This window comes from Pieris rapae, chromosome 15 (assembly GCF_905147795.1).
Source record: "Pieris rapae chromosome 15, ilPieRapa1.1, whole genome shotgun sequence".
NCBI classification, from domain to species: Eukaryota; Metazoa; Arthropoda; class Insecta; order Lepidoptera; family Pieridae; genus Pieris; species Pieris rapae.
Genome location: NC_059523.1, coordinates 4,417,698 through 4,438,523, shown reverse-complemented (window position 1 = coordinate 4,438,523; position 20,826 = coordinate 4,417,698). Strand labels below are relative to the sequence as shown.

Sequence of the window (20,826 nt, the reverse complement as noted above, 5' to 3'; positions counted from 1 at the left end):
ACCTATTACGATGGATATTGTAGAACTTAAATGTGGAATAGATTTACGAAAGTCATATCATATGAAGATCAAGTCATATTAAAAACAATTTCATTCCTTTCGTGTACAGTATATATCAGATATGTAATCAATAATACTATTTTGTTTTAACGAATTCTTTCTTTAACTAAAATGCGGTTTAAAATCTAAGTTTCTATATAAATGAACCCCCGTTTTAAACTACTATATATCTAATGTAATCCTAAAAGTATTATCTATAAGTATTAACCCTAACTCATTGGGGCGCTGTACATATTAGCATACGCAAGGTGAGCCTATCCGCGAATCAAATTGTAAAATGACACTTGATACTTCGCTCATCCCATTGCGCAAGTCTGACTCAGCATCGGCCAATCACAGAGGCCTGTATGTAAATCGCATGTAAATGTATATTCAAATCAGTTTAAAATTACACCGCGCATGCACGGGGCGACGTTTTTTATTGGCGTTTGGCTTAGGGTTATGTTTGGGCTGCTTTGATCGAAGGGATGTACCCTAACCCTTTGCAACCCTTTTTTGGCAGATGTTTTTTATTCGGCACGAGAGCGTCACTGGCGTCGCGTGCGCTTAGAAAGTGATTTAAGTCACGCGCACCTGGAGTACTTTTTGTGAGCTTTGACGTGTGTATTTTGCGAGACTTATATGTGAATAATATCAGGCGTTTTGTATCATATGTAAGTAGCAATTACGATAATGTGTTTTATTCTGATGTGTTAGCTAACAATTTAACTAATTTCCTGGCAATGGGGCGGGCGACAGCTAATATTGGCAAAGTGGCGCGTCCGCAAAGGAAGGTGCGGTATTTTATACTGCAAACAATATAGAAAGCTCAAGAAATAGACATGATATGTGTACATTTTATTGGTATATTTTATATACTGATTGGCCGACTTTCCGACAATTGTGTTTGGTTAGAGATAGTCTGGCTCATGTTTGTAGTCTGTTTTGAATGAAAACAGACTACAAACACAACATGCGTTTTAAAAACAGAAAATTTACTTCAATCAAAATTTATTAGTACAAAATTAGTTATGGTTAATAATTATACGTAATGCTTCTGTGACTTGATCTGCAATTTTTATTAAGAAAATAAATATGGCGTACATTCTTGTATTATTTATGTAAATATTGTTTAAAAACAAAATATAGTGACGCAAATTCATAGTAATGACTTAAATGTCTCGGAGCGGAAATGGATGAAGCCATTGTGCACACCCTACCGTGATCTATGTGTGAGGGAAGCGACCACCGACTATTTCAAACTATTATGATGACGTAACACTTTTATTTCTATAGTAGCAGATAACATGCTAAAACAATAATCACCTGATGGTGTTTTCCATATGATTTTTGATGTTTTGTATGATGATTTCATATTTTAAAAGAGTACCGAGAGGTGTTACGTAGGCTTTTTCTATCGGCCTTTAGGATCTGTCTTCGTTGCCGATGATGTCTACCGATTCAAAATTAATCCCGTGGAATAAGTGACCTTATATTAAATAGTAAACATATTTTTATAGTTTTAACCGTTGCAAATGTCACAAAAATCTTCTCCTGATCTCAACTGGTTTAGTTTTTATTGCTTTACCTTACTCTTAAGTAAAATACTTAGTCCAATTTAACATATTTAATTTAAAAACAATTTAAAATTTTATATACATATGTTGAATCGACACACCTAAACTGTGTAATTAGCATGATTTCATTTGTATAAGTACATATTATGTTGCGGCCTAAAAAGGGCTTCCGAAACAAGAAAGTTTCAGCTATCCCAGTCCTGTGCCACCTCCTTTCTATAGTTGCCTTTAAATTTTATAAGTACCTTAGCTTGTTTAAATGATTAATACTATACTTTTCTAAGTATCCATATTAATTTAGTATCATAGATAATCTTTATGATTATCCAAGTCGAACTCCTGACTAGCTGCTTCAAAGGCCACCATCGAGATAGATAGAGAAAGCTTTGCATTTTTTTAATCGAGTGATAGAATCAACTTAGTCCAACTGGGAAGAGTCATATTTTGATTACTACATTTAACCCAAATAGTAAAATAAAACATTAGTAGAAATTCGTTTCAATTCGACTACCTACCTAATATGTGTAACTTGTGGGTAAGACAATTGTTTTGAAATTCGATATTATTTTTTATGTACGCCAAAAAGTGCGTGTTTTTCCCTATTGACAATCACTTAGCGACTATTTTATGTTACATAAAAAATGTGTAACACAATATTCATCTCAATTTTCTGTTTCCTCTTTCCCTCATCTTTGACTCTAGTATATGTTACTTACATTTCCAAATTATTGCTTCTAATTTTCCATCCACCTTTTTTAGAATTCAGATCAAATGAATAACTAACGAATAAATAATGAAAAAAGCAATAAAAATACTAATAATTACTAGTGTGTACTTGAAATCGTATATGTTATTTCGATTATTTCACAAGTAAATCTTCAATTAGCATAACTTCTAGTTTCGATTCCCAACAAGTAATGCTTAGGGTTGGTAAACAGATAAACTCAAAACATTACGAAACAGCTAAATGCGTATTGTTGTTTTGTCTAAATGTAAAAAAAACATCCTCATTAGCTCAACCTGAAAAAATCTTAATTTTTTTTATGTAAATTAGATGATCTAGTAACTCGATATTGGTAGAACAGCTCCCCAATGTCTCATATGTCTACATATTAAGAAAAAACGAAAACAAAGTATGATCCAGTATATTTCCCTCAAAGGCAGTGGGATGGGGGCCGGTAGGAGGCAACCCTTTCCTCCGAGAGGCCATCTATCACGGAGCGAAATGTATTTTAATCCACTACCCTCGCTTCATGATATGTGAAAAATGACTCTCACTCACACACTCCCATGATATGTGTGCTTTTAATGACATCGCTAAATGTGCAAAAAATATACTTTGCTCGGTAATAGTCTCGGGTGATTTAAAAAAAACCTTTTTCAAAATTGAAACTCCACTATGGACTTATATGGTATTTATATAATTAGGAAATCGTCTATAGGTAGGTAGTATGTTCATTTCAACAAAAAATTTGATTTGTAAAGAATTAAAGAAAATCTTGTGAACCAAACTAATTTGTAATATTTATCCAGCTCTAAAGCAGTTTTCTGAATTTTCTATTCTTCATACAAATATTAAAGATATGTTCAAGTTTAATAGATAGAAACGGTCTCGTGAGGCCGCCGGATTCCTGTTTCCATCAATCATCCACAAGTTGTGCCCTCGCTGAGATATGAAGGCTCCACTAGAGCCAGTCATCACCCTTTGGGAAAACTCGGGAAATTCGCTTTGACGTAAAACGAGGGAAAATGCCGTTTTAGTGGCATCTATGCATGACTTTATGATTGACTGCCGAACGCGGTTTTTTGATTTATAGTTTTGCAGCGGACACGTTAGGCCATAAGCCGACTAAAATAGTAATATTTATGGCTCCCAACAACATAACCGTGAATATTTCATGAAGAGTAACATTGGACATAAAAAGGTACTATTTTGCATTTTACGATCACATCTCAATAAGAGCAGGGTCTGACCCCGGGGTCGGGCGTATGATAATAATATTGAATGTTTTATTGCGTAGCTATCTCCAGGATTACTGAAACATCTGTCCCGGAAAATTCGCTCTCGTCGCGTGTGAGGGTAGATAAAAAAACTGCAATAACGTGGTGTCATAACAAAGACTATGCCGATAATACTATGATTAATACCCGGCGTTATCTCGAGAGTGCAGGCTCGCCGCCCTCTCGGCCGCGGCTCAAACGATCTGCCATCTTCGGACTCCTTCAACGCATTCTCAGTTTTATCTTAAAGACTTTAGACTTATAGTCGCCAAGCTAGCGGTTAAGGTATTCTGGAACCCAACATAAGAGTAACGGATTTCGCATAATGCATATTATATTCGAGGGAGGTCAGCGAAGGGGATGTCAAATGGAAGGGGGTAGGAGGGGGAGGGTCAGTGCGAGGACCGCGTGACCGCACGTCTTTTGCACGCGACAACCTCTCAACATTTTTTTATTATTATTGCGCTTCGATGGAATTTATTTCGAGGGTCCCTGATATAATAGACACGCTTGTTTAGTTTGCGATTTTGAATATTTTTAAATTGTGTGGAATATTTAAAGTTTGGGTATGGAATGAGGGAAATATAATAGCGGTTATAATTGGTTTTACGGGACATTGGGTCGTGATTAAATAAGCGATCGATGGGGCCATAAACAATGTTAATGTAGGCTTCAGCGGCAGGTGCCGTGGAATATTGCCTGCGTGCCTCATAATTAATTACGGGAGCTGAGAGTCCCCTTAGCTTTTGGAAAGGAATACGGAATACAAAGAAATATACTTTTGTTTACTTAAGCGACACATGCAACGTCAACGAACTTTTAAACCTTCTCGATTATAACTAATTATAATATTTTGCTTCTTTAGAAGATGGTTATTTTATTTTTTATTTTCAGGTATCAATAGACCGTTGCTGACCAAAACATCCGAAGAAAATCACTCTAAAGTCACTTATGTGAGTATTAAATGTGTTTATTTAAATTAGGTAATTTCCATGTTTCATCGATTATTTTGTTAATTCCAGTGTGACAAAGGCGGGAAGAGGGCTAAGCGGAACAAAATGAACATAATGAATATACATCTGTTATGATACTATGCTCGTTATTTCCAAAAGTTCTACTTGGAAATTGACAAAATTTTACAAGAGATCTTATACATTCTTGAAGAAAAAAAACATGGTACTGTTCTTGAAATAGAATCAGACCCCAAGTCATATTCAGAAATACAAAGCCAAAGGACTGTATATATTGGTAAGTATCATTTGACGACCATTAAACTATTTCTAATTATAATAATATGTCCATAGAACGGTCCCTACAGAAACGAAAGCTTACGAATTATTCAAGAAATCAAAGGGCGGTTTGGTTTATTTTCTAGCTAATCTTTTATGTAGTTAATGCAATACATTGGAGTGAAATAAATGTTTGAATGAGCGCGATGTTTAATTTTAAATGTACAACTAATTTTAATACTGTCATAGTAATTTACGATACCTACATATTTAAATTAAATATTAATTTAATAAATTATAAACCTATTGTTATACGTTTAAAACCTGTGAACACACAACGACGATCGTAGATCTTTTCTTCGCTTCAAAGTGTGTGTAATGTCGCCGAGCATTCTCTACGTCGACCATTTTACTATAAACTCTCTTTATTCATTCAGTTCCCCCCATAACAGCCCAAGTTTAAGCTTGTCGGAGAGCGCGGGAGATCAAGATATATTGGTGATGGTTCGTACATATTTCTGCAATTGATTAGGCGGGGGCGGTTGTCATGGCAACGGGCTGCAGTAGGGTCCTTCTCCCTAGATCTACACAACTCATTGTACAGTCAGGATCCACTTTATTCCATATTGTGCTTTAATATTTGTTGTTAGAGTGTAAAATTACTTGTAGGCATGCATTCACGAAACCCCTTTATGACACGCGAGATCTTGTAGTTATTGTCTTTCTCTATGCAATTTAGATTGTTTATTTCATCATAGATCTGAGCATCAAATGCTGAATTATATATATATCAGGAATTTTAAAGCAAATATTTTTGAATGCAAGATATTTCTCTCATTACAAATGCAAGAAAGGTCTTTTACTTTCACACTAAAGAGTTGCTCCTTAGTAAGTTAATTATTAGTCGTATATTAACTCTACAAAAAAATATTACGATATCATATGTATGGCAACATAATTTAAAAGAAACGATGTCTCAGCCAATTTGTCACGTGAAGTATCCCCGTATTGCAACGGGCATGCAATAAACATACTCAAAGGGGGTACTCCGAAGTATTTCAGTATTGGCAGTGCGCGAAATACCTGCTATTAATTGAAATGGTCTGATTAGAAGCGCGATTGTCTCGTGAAATACGCGAGGTCGCCGGTTAAAGTTAATTTCTTCAGCGGGGTAATCCGCCCTCTAATTATTACGACCCCACTCTGGGAGGAGGCACCCAGACCCCACTTGGGGTAAATTGATTCCTTGTGACTAAGCTTCACTACGTGATCATTTATTATAAAGAAACTTTTAATTAATACTTCAAAATTAATTAATCTTGAGTAACAATTCTAAGGTCTTGACTCTGTATTTACAATACCTAATTCATAGGTTTTTTATGATTAATTTATTTAAAAAAGCTTGCTTTTGGTTACTTAATAAAATACAATATGGGACAAACACGTATAGACAAATATAACATATACGAAGAGATATAAAAAATTTAAAACTAAAGGAAAATCGATTGCAAGTGAGTTGAGAGCAACTATTGACATCCAGACATAACTATGTAAAAAAAAATTACCTAGGGTTAAATTATAATACTATAATTTTTCTTGTTATTATATCTGTAACTCCATGAAAATTTAATATGTCTGTAAAAGGTATAAATTATTTAATGATAATAGCTTTTACAATGTTAGCATGTCTTATTTTTATTTACTAACTTTTATCTAAAGAAATGAGGACCTAGGTCAACAAACTGAAGTGTCAAAGCCAGCATAATTACCGAGGGTGTGAGACGGAGAAAACTAACAAGAATTTAGTACTTCTATATCTTTCGCCGTTTCAAAACATCTCGTCAATGAACGGGACCCTAAAGTCTTTTATTAAAATTAAATTACAAATAAAACATTACTTACTGATTACTGATAACTAAATCCAAATTAATTATAAATTGGATATTAAGTACTCCTACACCTATATTTCGCTTTGCAAATTTAAATTCTGTGTTCGACCTTCAAACTTTAACAGTGTCAAAATCCATTAAATTTTGTAAAGCACGGGAGTCAAACTTAGTGTTCAGTCTTGGTTTTGTATATTTTCCTATTAGCCCAAGCTCATCGAATACAAAATTTCTGAAAATCTATGAATTCATTTTTGTTTATGTGCCTCTGATGTGTATAATGAATCAGAATGCGCTGCGTGCGAATAGTACAGTTGGCACCCCTCAGTATTCATCTCATCAGTTTATGCAAATATGTGTAAATGTGTGTAGGGCGGGCAGTGCGGGGCGGGCGGGCGCTATCGACCGGCGCATGCATAATCACTCTCCCCTCGAGCAACCCTCACTAATCACCTCTGTTTGTTTTGCCTACGTATTGCGAGTATCGATTTTTTGAATTGCAATTTTGCCTCAATACATAACGATTTATTTCTTATTTGGTTCTACTTCAATACGATGTTATATTATTAAATTATTGTAATATTAATATTAACAATATTCCCACTTGGTGTCAAAAGTATTGGCTGTAAATCAACTACATACAACAGATAATGATATCAAAACAAAACCTAGTTTCCAGTTAAGAATTTAAGTGTTGATTCGTTCTCCAAGTATAAGTTAATTTATATTAACGTATCTAGTGTTGTAAAGCTCTAAATAAAGCACAAGCTAAAGTTAAATTTAATTAAAAACTGACCACATCTTTATTAGAAGTTTAACGTCTTGGGTTTATGTCTCCTGAACAACATTAAACATTATCAACGCTTTTAAAATGAAATATTGTATGGCGTTATTAAATGCATTTTATATCCATAATAAGCTCGTTTATTTTACACTTCAATTTATAATATTAAACTACAAATTCTTCTTAATATGTATAAATTCGTTCGTAACATATATTTCATATCTTAACCCATTTATTTTATTTGTTCTTGCATTTTTTTTTGATCTAACATTTATACAGCCATTTGTCATATACATTAGATGTATGAATGTCAAATTATCATTTTAATTGTAATGATAGTTTGACATTAATTAGACAGATCTTTTGAATAAATTAATAATAGAAAAAGTTGTTGTTTTCTCTTTTATCTTTTCATCTGCTTCGTCGATATTAGCGTAACGCAACAGAATATTACTGTTAATTAAGTACATGAATACTATTTATTATTTCAGCTTTGCGGTATGTGCAGCTATATTCTTGCTTATCAACGGGTACATCATCTCTGATAATTAGGTGAGTATAATTATCCTCTGGGTTCTCATATTTAGTTAAAGTAACTAAATAACTACATACGAATTCGTTATTTTGCTACTTTTAAAAAACAATTATTAAGAGTGTATGAGGTAACAAGAATCACCAAGCAATGTTTTGCAAGCAAATTCCCATCTGCGGATTTTTCTCACATTTTAATAAGAAATTCAGCGTTATTTCATAAACCTGTCGTTTTAATGTAGTAGTTATCTAAAGTAGTATGTATTAATGCATAACTAATGAATCTTTTATAGTAAATTAACAAAAACCTACTAAAACCTTTTCAGCTGTTCACTGTAGTCTTAAAAGTATGTAAGGTATGCATTTATTGCATTGTCTCAAGAGTTACGTTGCGGGGAATGTTTCAGCTCCTGGGGAGTTTTGGGGAGGAATGGGGGGCAGTGCATTCCGCCCGGCCAATATTATACGGGCCTAGTTAGCGCGCACTGATATTAAGAATTCCACAAAGTAGGGTAGATCGGTGACAGAGCTAGCCAGCCCGTTAGAAAATTCAAGTGTCTTAGTTGGAGTTGGTATAATATTATAGTTGGCTCTGGTGCCTCCAATGAGCACAAATTTTTCTTGCACTGATGTCGTGTTATTCGAATGACTAAATTTAGAGTTGAGAATAATCTCGAACTAAGATTGCGTTTTTCACAAGATGTTTTTGACATACGGGAGTCACGCTTAACGCAAGTGTTGTGGTAGAGCTGTTCCCCTGTCTGTACACACCAACATATACATACAAACTTGTGCTCAAAGTAGCCTCAGTGCAGTCTGAATAGAGTCAGCACTCCTGTTTAAACCGATGATAATTTATTTATTTGTTTAATACTCTTAATCGTTTATCAAGATACAATCTAAAGGAAACCTCATGTTGAATTACACGAAGTGAAAACAATTTGACAGATCTCGTAACTTATGAAAAATCCTATGAAACCAAAGTCTGAATTAACTTTATACACGGTTAAGTCAAAATTGTCACCTATAGATACAACATTCAGCCATGGATCATACTAATCTGATAAATCTGAATTTGATGTTACGTCTTGGGTTTAACATTGCTCTGTGGAATAAGATTGGAGCTCGGGCACAAAGTTGGTAATTGAAAAATCTTTGCAGTGAGCAGCCTCTCATTCCCCTTGCCCCTCTAGCCCCCTCGACGCTACAACCGACTCAAATTAAACAGCACTAGAATCACATATTACACTACTAAACTTTCATTTTGGTCCATGTGTTGGAATTTCTATAGCCTTATGTACCCCTGGTGCCGGTGTAGGTAGTTATTTTCTTTCTAAGAACTGGATATGTTTTTACAAAGTTTAGGAAATTGTACGGTATTGTGCAAAGGTAGTAGGCACGGCATTTCTATTAATTTCTTATAAAATATTTTTATTACATATAATTAATGCCTCCCATTTTATGTTATAGTATAAAAATTATAAAGCTGAACTGGCTTGAGCGTTGTGCACCAATGTACTTTTCTTTCGCTCTGCACTTTGTTCTTACGATGTAGGATGGTATCGCGAGAAAAAGGACATACATTAGCGCCATAAATTGACGGCGTGTGTTAGACACAAAAGGCTGATCACCTCGTTGCCTATTAAGCAATGAACGATAAAGACATCTACGGCAATACCTAGGAGTTGTTAGTTGCTTTATTTTTAATTATGTCAACTTTCTCCTCACTTAGTTGTAAATCTTTCTACAGGAAAGTTATTAGTCAGAAATATTAATTTTATCAATTAATTATCTTTTCAATATATAGAATTTTGTTTAATTGACTATTTCATATGTATTAATGGTATTGTCACGCCCTGTTTTTGATATATTGTGCTACCTTATCAAGCTCGTGTAAATATAATACTAGAATCCTTCATGTTAATATAAGCGCGTCAAAATACTTCGTAACTTATCATGAATAAATCTGGAAATGTTTATGATGTTTTGCATAATTAGTAGACATACCATTAGATATTGAATTATCAATCAAAAAAATTATTTAATGTACAGTCCTTGTTCACATACTAAGATTAACTTAGAACAAAGCTTAGATTCACACAAGGCCTTGGGGGTTGAAGTCCCTCGCTTATCTGTTAATACTAATTCCTACTAAGAAGACTCATTAAATACAACCATAACAATTTTAATCTTCAAATCCTGTAATAGTTATGTACTTTAAAGTACCGTAAAAGTCCTGTTACGCCTACATCCATAGGTGGGTGAATTATATAATGTCGCGGCCCTCCCTGGGGGGGTATTGGGTGAATAGTGGGGGAAGTAGGGGGTTGGCCATTCGTCAGCGCTCCGCAGAAATGTTTTCATTTTTATTTCATAAATAAGGGGCAGAATCTCACCCGAGCGTAATGAGGACTGCAATAACGCTGAAAATGCTCTTTGTGTATTTAATAAAGTGCAATATATGACGTGTACTATGCAGAATATTGTGGATATGTAGATATATACATAGGCTTATTATGATTTTATTTTTTTTCTAGATCCGGAAACCAATATTTCAAATGGGTTGACGATGAATGTGATAAAAGACAATGAATGATGATGAATAAGCGGATGCAGAGATTTCTCTCTTCCATGACCCTTGACAGGAACTTTATGCATCTAAAAAGGTACTGTTTAATAGTAAAAGTTTTTTTATTTTTTTTTATAGAACAGGCAAACAGGCAAACGGGCAAGAGGCTCACCTGATGTTAACGATACCGCAGCCCATGGACACCCTCGATGGCAGAGTGCTCGCGCATTGCCGGCCTTTTAAGAATTTGTACGCTCTTTTCTGAAGGACCCTAAGTCTTATTCTTTATCATTAATATCGACCGTATATAAGTTACCATAATTAATCAAAGTATGTATTAGTTTTTGTTAAAAACCATGTCTGACATATATGTCTATAAACCAGAGTCTTTACACCAGACCTGTACCCCAATAAAAGGGTGCTCTTAAAGAGAAATAAAATTTTCATATTTGTATCACCACAAAGTGCCCCAAGCCAAATCTAATATGAACATCAATTGAGCTTCAAAATCTTGTATGGAAAGTCGCCGCGGGTCGGCGGGTCTCCCCTTTTGATTACGATGTAAACAACTTACTACATTCCGCAGCAAGTGTTTAAAATTGGGTTCTTAAAGCTGGCGTCGCAGCCGGCGGCGTCCCGGAGCAAAGGGCGAAGCGATCGTCTCCCCACCGACATATTGCAAACATATTCCTCGCTTGAAATTTATTGTAAATCGCGACGGGCGGGGATTTGAATCCCCTGTCAATAAAGCGAATGTATTTCGCTCCGCTACACGCCGCCGTTGCTTGCCTTCGCTTTTTTTCCGCCCGCCCTAAAGCCTCCCTCCATTTCCGATTTTATTTATCTAAGGTTTTCCATTTCGACGTAATTGTGTGAGTTGTGCGATTGTTGCTAAAGTGAATATTTATTTGGGCCCAGTTTGCTTTCCATTTGCGCTGTTCGTCATACGTAGCGATAGTTGTGCTGCAGATTCAATTTGTGGCGGAGACATGTGACCGCCTGATGACGTTATCAATAAATGGATCGCTACTGACTGCTCCTTATATTTTCTTACAATAAAAATATCATATAATTCATATTAAACAGGAACTTCTATGCCGTACTTATTGCTTTCTCACGTTCGGGTTCAAGTTATCAGCACGATATATCTACCTTAGAGAGAGTAGAGAAGTCGTTTATACCTGCGTAACAGAGTTTAAAAATATACACCAAAATCTGTACTTATCTATTTATTAATAAAAGTACACCACTTCTTATATAAGGCATTTACTACAGTATGTTACAAGCTATTCTAAAATAAACATGTGAGTTTTAAATAACTCAATTTTTTTAAATAAAAACACGCTACAAAATTTTAGTTTTTACAAGTATCTTTTTCTTTACAATGCGGCTTACGCAATAAATAAAAATTATTATTAACAATGTTTTTTTTTTAATTCAGCCCACTACCGAATACATTGAACTCTAGATAAGTAGTTAATGTACTTGATTTGGAACCTCCTTGAAGAATTTACTTCAGCATTACTTAAGTTAGTAAAAGACGACGCGAGCAAATGGATAAAAATAATCTAAGGCAAGGGCAGTACAATCAGCATTAGTCAGAATATATTTCGCGTAAATCTTTGACGGTGGCATTTTATGTTTATCGTAAAAAACGGTGTGAGGCGAGTGAGCCATAAATATAGGTCGTAAACCACCCCCCACCCCCTCGCGAGGAAATTCCACCCACTTACAATTCATTGGTTTAAGAGTAGAATATTATGAATAGTAACAACTATTAAAATAGCAGTGTTGGCCTAGTGACTCCAGCGTGCGACTCTCATACTTGAGGTCATAGGTTCGTTCCTTGGCTGTGCACCAATGGACTTTCTTTCTATGTGCGCATTTAACATTTGCTCGAACGGTGAAGGAAAACGTCGTAAGGAAACCGACATGTCTTAGACCCAAAAAGTCGACGGCGTGTGCGTGGCGACGGGGCAGGCACTAGAGGCTGATAGCCTAAAAATTAAAAATTTATCATGAAACAGATTCAGAAATCTGAGGCCAAGACTTAAAGCGGTTGTAGTGCCACTGAAACCATATTTTTAAATATCTGTTAAGTACCACTGTGTACGTCACACTTTTCATACACGTATCAAAGCCAGAAGAAATTACTACAATGTCCAATCTTACTAACAATATTGCTCAATCACCGAATAGGAGAATAAACATTAGTGGTGCAAGTATAAAGTGTTCTTTGAATAAATATACTTCATAGACGCCTGCGTAAAATGAAATGACTGGCACATTAGTGAATGAAACTAAATGTTATGTATGTAAGGGTGATAAATTTGTCTCAAAAATCCTTGTCCAATATATACTCAGAAAGTATTTTTTTTTTTATAGAACAGGGGGCAAACGGGCAGGAGGCTCACCTGATGTAAAGTGATACCGCCGCACTAATGTAAAAGTAATTGGAAAGACAAGATTTTCTGATTTAATAATTCAACTTACAGTTGAGATATCTATGTGGACACATTCTGTAGGAGTCATATATGTAATGGTATATAATGTTGAGATGTATTATTAATGTTACTATTCCGTCTTCTCAATTTTTACTGTAACTAGTGAACTACATTATCATGACGCATTCATTTCGAAGTTGTTGTATTATAAAGCCCCTGTTTTATGCCATTGGGGTAAAGTTTTATGTTTGCATGATCAGCTTTATTTGTATTTATTGTTTTCGACATTAGGGAGTTTGCGGCTAGCTACGGGATTCTGCATGATAAATTTTTAGACAATTTCTTATTCTGTCTCAATAATTTCTGTAAGGCCTAGCATATTTCGAGTTAAAATATTAAGACTAATAAACAGATGATTATTGAATAATATTTTGTGCTTTATCACAGTTATTTCAATATAATCCAGACCACAATGTAATTTGAACTGTCTCCAAATATAGCATATGAGTTCTGAATTTGTAACCGATTCATGAAGTTTTTCAGTATTTCTTTTACTGGTAATGAAGTTATCCATAATATTGTTGTGTATACTATTTTAGATAATATAAAATTAAATCGATTTAATACATTTTTCAGAAAATAAAAATGCATCGTTTGAAGGAAATCACAAATATGAGACTCGCCAATTCATTTGGATGACGCAACAATTTTATTCAAAAGGTAATGTACGCTTTTTTTTAATTTCTTAAGTACCTTAAGTACCACAGTGTAAAACTAGAAGCCGATGACTCACAGGAAAATGAAAATATCGTAAAGAAATTAGCATCTCTTAGCTCTAAACATCAGGTAGTCAGGAATAAACGGCTGATCACCTAACAAAATTAAAAACCGTGGTAATCCCTTATCTGAAAAGACGCCTGCAGATTATTTTGTATAAAAGTTTTTGCGACCTTGAACAAAGTTTTGCTTCACTAAATTAACATAAAACTACATCTTCGACCTATCGGTAGACCTTTTACAGGAACCACATTATCTATATTTAACTTTACCTATTATAAGGATATTTCTTTACATAATTCCCAATCCGTTTAGCTTTGTATCATAAAATGCGCAATATCATCACATTATGGTTGACGCATATGACCTGTGGTTAGCAAAACCACGTTGCGATTGCCTTTAGATCCGGATACAATGATATAACTTCACCCAAATATTATATTGCTCGATTTCTGTACTGAACAAACTCTATGCACGAGTGGAGGAGGCATAGACAATCAGGTTTTTGTCGACTCTTTTGAAAGAAAAAACACACTAGGATTCCCTGAGTTAATGTGGGCAGCTAGTCTCTTCCATTTGACATATTAATTACTTTTATTTACTTGACGTAATCAATTCTACTAAACACAATTTTATGATTAAACTACTATTACACAAGAAGACTTGCTTTCGGTGTTAGAACGGGAGAGGTTTAGAAGATGTTGCTTATCTTTGTTAGTGATTGTATAAAGGCTGGAATTGATAGTGGTGAAATTGAAAGAGAAGAAAGTTTTGGGCTAAAAAGTGCGTTTTTGGTTATTTTATATGTGAGTGTGCGTTGTTTATTTGTTAAAGTGTTGATCGTGAGTCATGAGTGAGTTGATATTTTAAATACAACTTAACCTGTCATGTTACTGCGCATTTAACACTCGCTCCAACGATGAGGGATAATTTCGGGAGGAAACCGGCAACCTAAAAAGTAGACGACGTGTATCAGGCACAGCAGGCTGATCACCTAATTGCCTATTAGAAAAAACAAATGATCACTAAAAAGATACAGAAATCTGAGGGCCACACCTTTAAAGGTTGTAACCCTACTGGGGATTATATTTTAAATATATGTGATTTTTCTAGCCTAAGTTAAGGTTTAAAGTTCTTGTTTAGTCTAGTAGCTTTCCAATGAGCTATGGAAGTATATTTTATGCACCTTAGCAATGATATTCTTAATTTCTTTTTGACAACCCTGCTTCAATCTTGCGAGTTTTGTCATATGTGCGTTAACAGAAAATCAACATATTTAAATGTCTTGCACTAGAAATTTTACGAATGTTCCAAGAACATCCTACTGTTAATTAAATAAGGACTGTATAGATAGGAATTACACATTTAAGTATATATTTACATTTCTTCAGTTGTACCTCATCCATATTAAATGTTTGAATGTAGTCCGATTGAAGACGATTCTCTGTAAGACAAAGTGTGTTATTTCTCGCGGCTCCCGTGGGGTTTAGGGCAATCTAGGGGGTGAGGGCTTCCTCTGTATAGAGGGGGTGTTGTAATATTTTTACGAGAGAGTTTTATTGTCGGCGCGCGATAAATTTGTCATCGCTTTCGGCCCCGCTGAGAGTTGCAACTGCATAAGCGGAGTTTTGCATTGTTAGGGCTTGACCAGACAAATTTGTGTGTCCCAAACTAGCTTATATCTACTACATCACACACATTAAATGTGTTCATTACGCTCTACGTTTTACTTTATTCTACGCAGTTTCCGTTATACTCACGATTTCTGCTTATAGTAATGTGTAATTAATAGAAATTAAATTAAAAAGTCTATAATTATTACAATTATAGAGAATTTTTTGTTTTGTCAAGTTATTAAATATTATTTATACGGTGTTATTATATTTTTATGCTAGTATTAATAATAATTAATTACGTAATATTTGTTTTATAATTGTAAAGACTGTGGTATATAACCTGAAAATATAAAATAAGGCTGAATTTTGTATTTCCATTGACCCTATTTCATTTCAAACATAGAAACTCTATATGTGATTGCTTAATCATGCATTGCTCGACGCTTACTGAGCCAACATTTTCATTTCATTTGATTCCTTATTTTTTCTCGCCTACTATTTCGATACATAGGTATAAAAAGATTTGCTTTGAATAAAAATATGGTTTGTATGCTCCTGCAATCTCCCACTTAGATATGATACGGAGGGTGTATCTTGTTCATGGATATTTTACCTTATCTAACTCCAAACTCCCTTACGCTACTCTGTTTAAGTAAAAATTTTCCTTCATAGTTAAGATCACACCCAGACGTTAGGAATACGTCCTGTGCCTTATAAACAAAACAAAGCTGTGGCCTGGGAAGTCGTTATCTGTGTCGTGATAATTAATTTATATAATAAAAGACACCCAGACAAGTCGCATTCTTCTTTCTAATCATGACACACGCCGTCGATTTTTCGGTCTAAGGCAGTTTCTTCACGATTTCCTTTACCCTACGATTGAGTTACATGTGCAATTGGAAAACCATTGTACACTGCCATCGACGTATTCACGATCATAGAGTTCTGAAGCACACATAGGCCAGCACTTGTCTAGCGAAGAAACAACAGAGGAATAGATAAAAACTGCCTGTTATATAGTTTAAATGAAAAAAGAATATATTTTGAAGGACAAAACCGTCAACAGCTGTTTCAAGTCTATGAATACGTAAATATTTATAGCAAATAAAATAAATTACATTGACATTTTTGTGTAATTATATTCTGATTTAGAATTTTTGTCAATAACATTTTGGTCCCTTTTTATCAAGTTGAATTTTGACATGCGAGTTATAGTATGCAGATATACACAGTAACCCAATATAAAAATCTATATTCGGATTAATAAATATTTTTTTAAATTTATTTAAATAATTATAATTAAAGAATAAATATTCAATTATTGGTTTTTTTCGCTTTCTCAAGCCAAGTATATAATCGAACTATTTGCGTACCTACACACTTATGGGGATTTCACCGAAACAATTGCATTACAAATATTTGTAAATCGATTATAATTGTTCATTCTTTTATTTTCAGGAAAGGATGAGCAGCTCGAAGATGGGATTTGGTTACAATTTCTAAGGGTAGCAAAATTCTATAATAATAATTTTAAATTAATCTCTACGATGCGAATCGCTAAAATCACCTGTTCATACTAATTACACTAATTAACTACTAAGTTTGTTAGAGATATACAATCTTTGGATTTGCGTTGCGTTATACAATACATATAATACGAAGTATTTAAATAAATTTGTTTTGAAAATATTTAGAATTTTATTTTATAACAAATTACATTTATAAACAATTTAACATTAATTAAATACTCTTCCGCCTCTTTCTCTAAAATTGTGATTATGCGATCACAGAAAGGGACTACCTTGAATGCGTTGGAGTTTCACCCTTTCGCTGTTGAATGGGTGAATCACCCTATCTACATGTGTCGCCCAACACGATTTGCATCGTTCCTAGTAAAAATAGCGAAAGAGTTTCCAATTATTGAAACACCGGCAACGCACTCGCGAGCCCTCTGGCATTAAGGGTGTCCATGGGCGGCGGTAACACTTAACATCAGGTGAGCCTCCTGCCTGCTTGTTCTATAAAAATAAAAAAAAGCGTCTCTCTTTGTTCTATTGAATAACTATGTTTTCTTTCTAAAAATAAAGAAAACATAGTTATTCAAGTGGCGCGGCTAAACAGGCATCTACTGGACTTGAGTACCGTTTAATAGTCCGCATCTCAGTTAACATCGGGTAGGGTAGGTAAACTTTATACGGTTCCTGGGTCATCGGGATTCTTTTAAATAATAAGAGGCTTTTAGTTTTATGTAGAGGCTACGGCCCAAGCCGAGGTTCGAGTCTCACAGGAGACGCCCTTGCGCAAGTCCCGGAAACCACACCCTTTCAGGCTGAGCTAAGCTCACCAAAACAGCCCGTGCTGAGCTGTAAAGGCCCTTAAGGCCAACAGCGAGATTCTATTCTAAAAAATTTGATGTAGAGAATATTAAATAGCCGCTTTCAATAGAATATAGGTAGAAATAATGAAATGTTATTAATAATGAATGCAATGTAACAGTCGAAGAAAGTGCGTACGTTTAGCTATACTTTCGGTGCATAACTCCGGCGACTTAGGATATCGCCACGCTTATGAAACAAAGAAAGACTGAGTGAGCAAATTGTACAGCCTTGGCTAGTACAGTCTGTCCAGTACTGTAAACACTGAATGGAAAATTGTAAATATAAATACGTTAACTAAATCAAGGGTAATTTCTAAAGTAAATGATAATGAGGCACGCTAAACAAATATATTTAAGTGTTTTGAATACAAGTCGAGTGGTGGTATTGTCCGCAATGACTGATACCCTGATTCATACTCTAATAAATTATCCTGATAGATTCATAGACTAGTTCATATTTGACAGGTCAATTATTCCAAATTTTTCTAGTTAGCCTTTCTAGTAGCTACATACCAAGACATGGAACATTTTGCTATAATACCCCATAGTAACTGCTATTCCGGAATAAAAACTGATTTTAAGTTTTTTCGGGCAGTTTTTCCCTAGAGTTCAAGACATTAATACAAACAAAATACTCGAATTTACCCAGGCGTCTTCAAGATTTGCCTTTAGCAACATATTTTGCAATTCACTTTTATTTATATTGATTATTCGTAAGTAAATGCGAAATTATTGCTTATGCTATAATGATTACCAAATTTATATCTAATCTATAAATCTATCTTTTTTTTTAGTTAATAATTTATCGGAAATCTTTTGTTATTATTAATTTTTACTACCAAAATTCATATAATTCTTTTCAAATCTCTTATTCAACAATTTAACTAAAAATATAATATTTAGTGCATATTAAAGGCTTAATTATAAAAAATTTATTTGTCAATACATTTCTATTGTTTTTAAATATTACTGCTCTTTGAGACAGACTACGTATACGTAGAAGCTGAGATTCAAAAAGAGCGTACCAATTCTTAAAAGGCCGGCAACTCGCAAGTTTTCTGGCATTGAGAGTGTCCATGGGCGGCGGTATCACTTAACATCAGGTGAGCCTCCTGCCCGTTTGCCCCCTGTTCTATAAAAAAAAGATTGCATAGGATTAAACAAAATAGCAAAAATAACTGTATCTTAGTTAATACTTAAATGATTATCGTATATAACAGTTATAAAAATACTCATTATGTCAAAATTACTGTATTATTATAGTAATAACATACAAAATTCGAATAAAAATATATATATTATTATATATAACAGTTTTATTAAAATATTTAACGCTTAGTCTGATTAAAACTATGAAAACGGTATAATTCTTGATATCATCAACAAATATCGAGTTATTTATTTACGATAACTTTCGCAGTATCGGCTCGGTTATCGCGGCTCAGTCAACAAAGAACATTATTTTTAAACTAACGCTTACTAATAAAATTATTGTGCTAAAGAGGCTCATTGATTTATTTACGCTTTTGGACGTAATTTTCGGAAAAATAATAAGGGACAAAGCGTAATTTTGCTTTAAAATAGCTTTTAACGCTCGTCGTTCAACATTCTGTGTATTTACTGCTACAGGTTCAGATAGCATGTGTAAATTTTCCAGCTTTTATAATAGGTATAGATTTTTTTACAATCACTCAATATTATCGATTTATCTTTCTGATTCATGTTCCCACGTAATTTGTATGAAATAATGTATTCGTTTTTCATCGAAACATAAATCTTGTCAAATGACATCACGCTGACAAACAAATTTCTATAAATAAAATATTATTGAATTTACGCAATACATATTGAAAAATTACTATCAAAATGTAAGTTTTGATCTGTATTAAAATATTTAGAAAGTTTTTATTTTTTTATCTAAACTAATATTATAAAGAGGGAAGATTTGTAACTAATTGGCTCAAGTTCTGGACTGATTTTAAATTTCCTTTCACCATTTGAATGCTACATTATAATCTAAATTTTTATCTAAATATAGCAGGCAAGCGACTTAGGCAGAAAATTAGAAAACAATGAAAAATTCCTACTAAATCGTTAATATTTTGATTAGTCAGCACCTTGATAATATTATATGTAATAATAACTACAATCGTAGACTATCACGTAGAAAATACTTGCAAAACTACTGCGCAGAACTTGAAGCCAACTTGATAACAATAAGAATTTGTAAACATTTCATTTTGGGGCTGTAAAACACAAAATCCCTTTTTTATTTTTTTTATAAATTTTATTTATATTTTATACAATTAAAGCGTGCAAAACTTAAACCCCAAAAACATTATATTTATATATTGTATTGTATTGTAAATCTTATCGGAAAATTTTCTTAAGAATTGTTTATCTAAAGAGATTTACGTAAGCGTATATTAAAATAACAAGTTAATAGAATTCATTAGAGTCGCAAAGGAGCTCTTATATGACTTAATAAAGAAACATTTTGTATTAATTAAACCTTGTTTCAAAGAAATGTTATACAAAAAATAATCAAGATAAAATCATACCAAGCGCAGTGGTAAAACTTTCACGCACTTGTATTCGAATCCCGGTACAATCCTTTCTGTGTTCACTACATGTTTTGCTTACGGTATAGAAAACTTATAAATATGTCCCAAAAGCTCACACCAAATAAAAGATCTATTTAACGGTTATAATTGCTATTCTATACCTGTAGGCTTTTAGGCTACATCTTTAGAATGACATTAATAGTATTTCATATGTATATTTCTATAAAAGATTGTTGCATTAATATTTCAGGCAGGGTTTAAATCCTATACAAAAATGTTACGTCAAACAATAATAATACATCAAACTCAAGTTTAACGACAGTTATACACCGGCTAGTCAAACAATCGCAAATATTCATTAAAATGTGTTATAAATTGATAAAGATTATCTTGATGTAGGGCCGATACGTCGTAAGATGTCCAGTTAGTTGT

The 20,826-nt window shown here is 33.8% G+C and overlaps 1 long non-coding RNA gene across 1 annotated transcript; it reads left to right on the top strand.

Moving 5' to 3' along the window:
• Window positions 1-591: 591 nt before the first annotated feature.
• On the top strand, window positions 592-10,713 carry LOC123689786. The gene is made up of 4 exons (XR_006750674.1): window positions 592-713; window positions 4,512-4,865; window positions 8,008-8,068; window positions 10,585-10,713. It is a non-coding gene; the product is annotated as an uncharacterized LOC123689786 (long non-coding RNA).
• The last annotated feature ends 10,113 nt before the right edge of the window (window positions 10,714-20,826 follow it).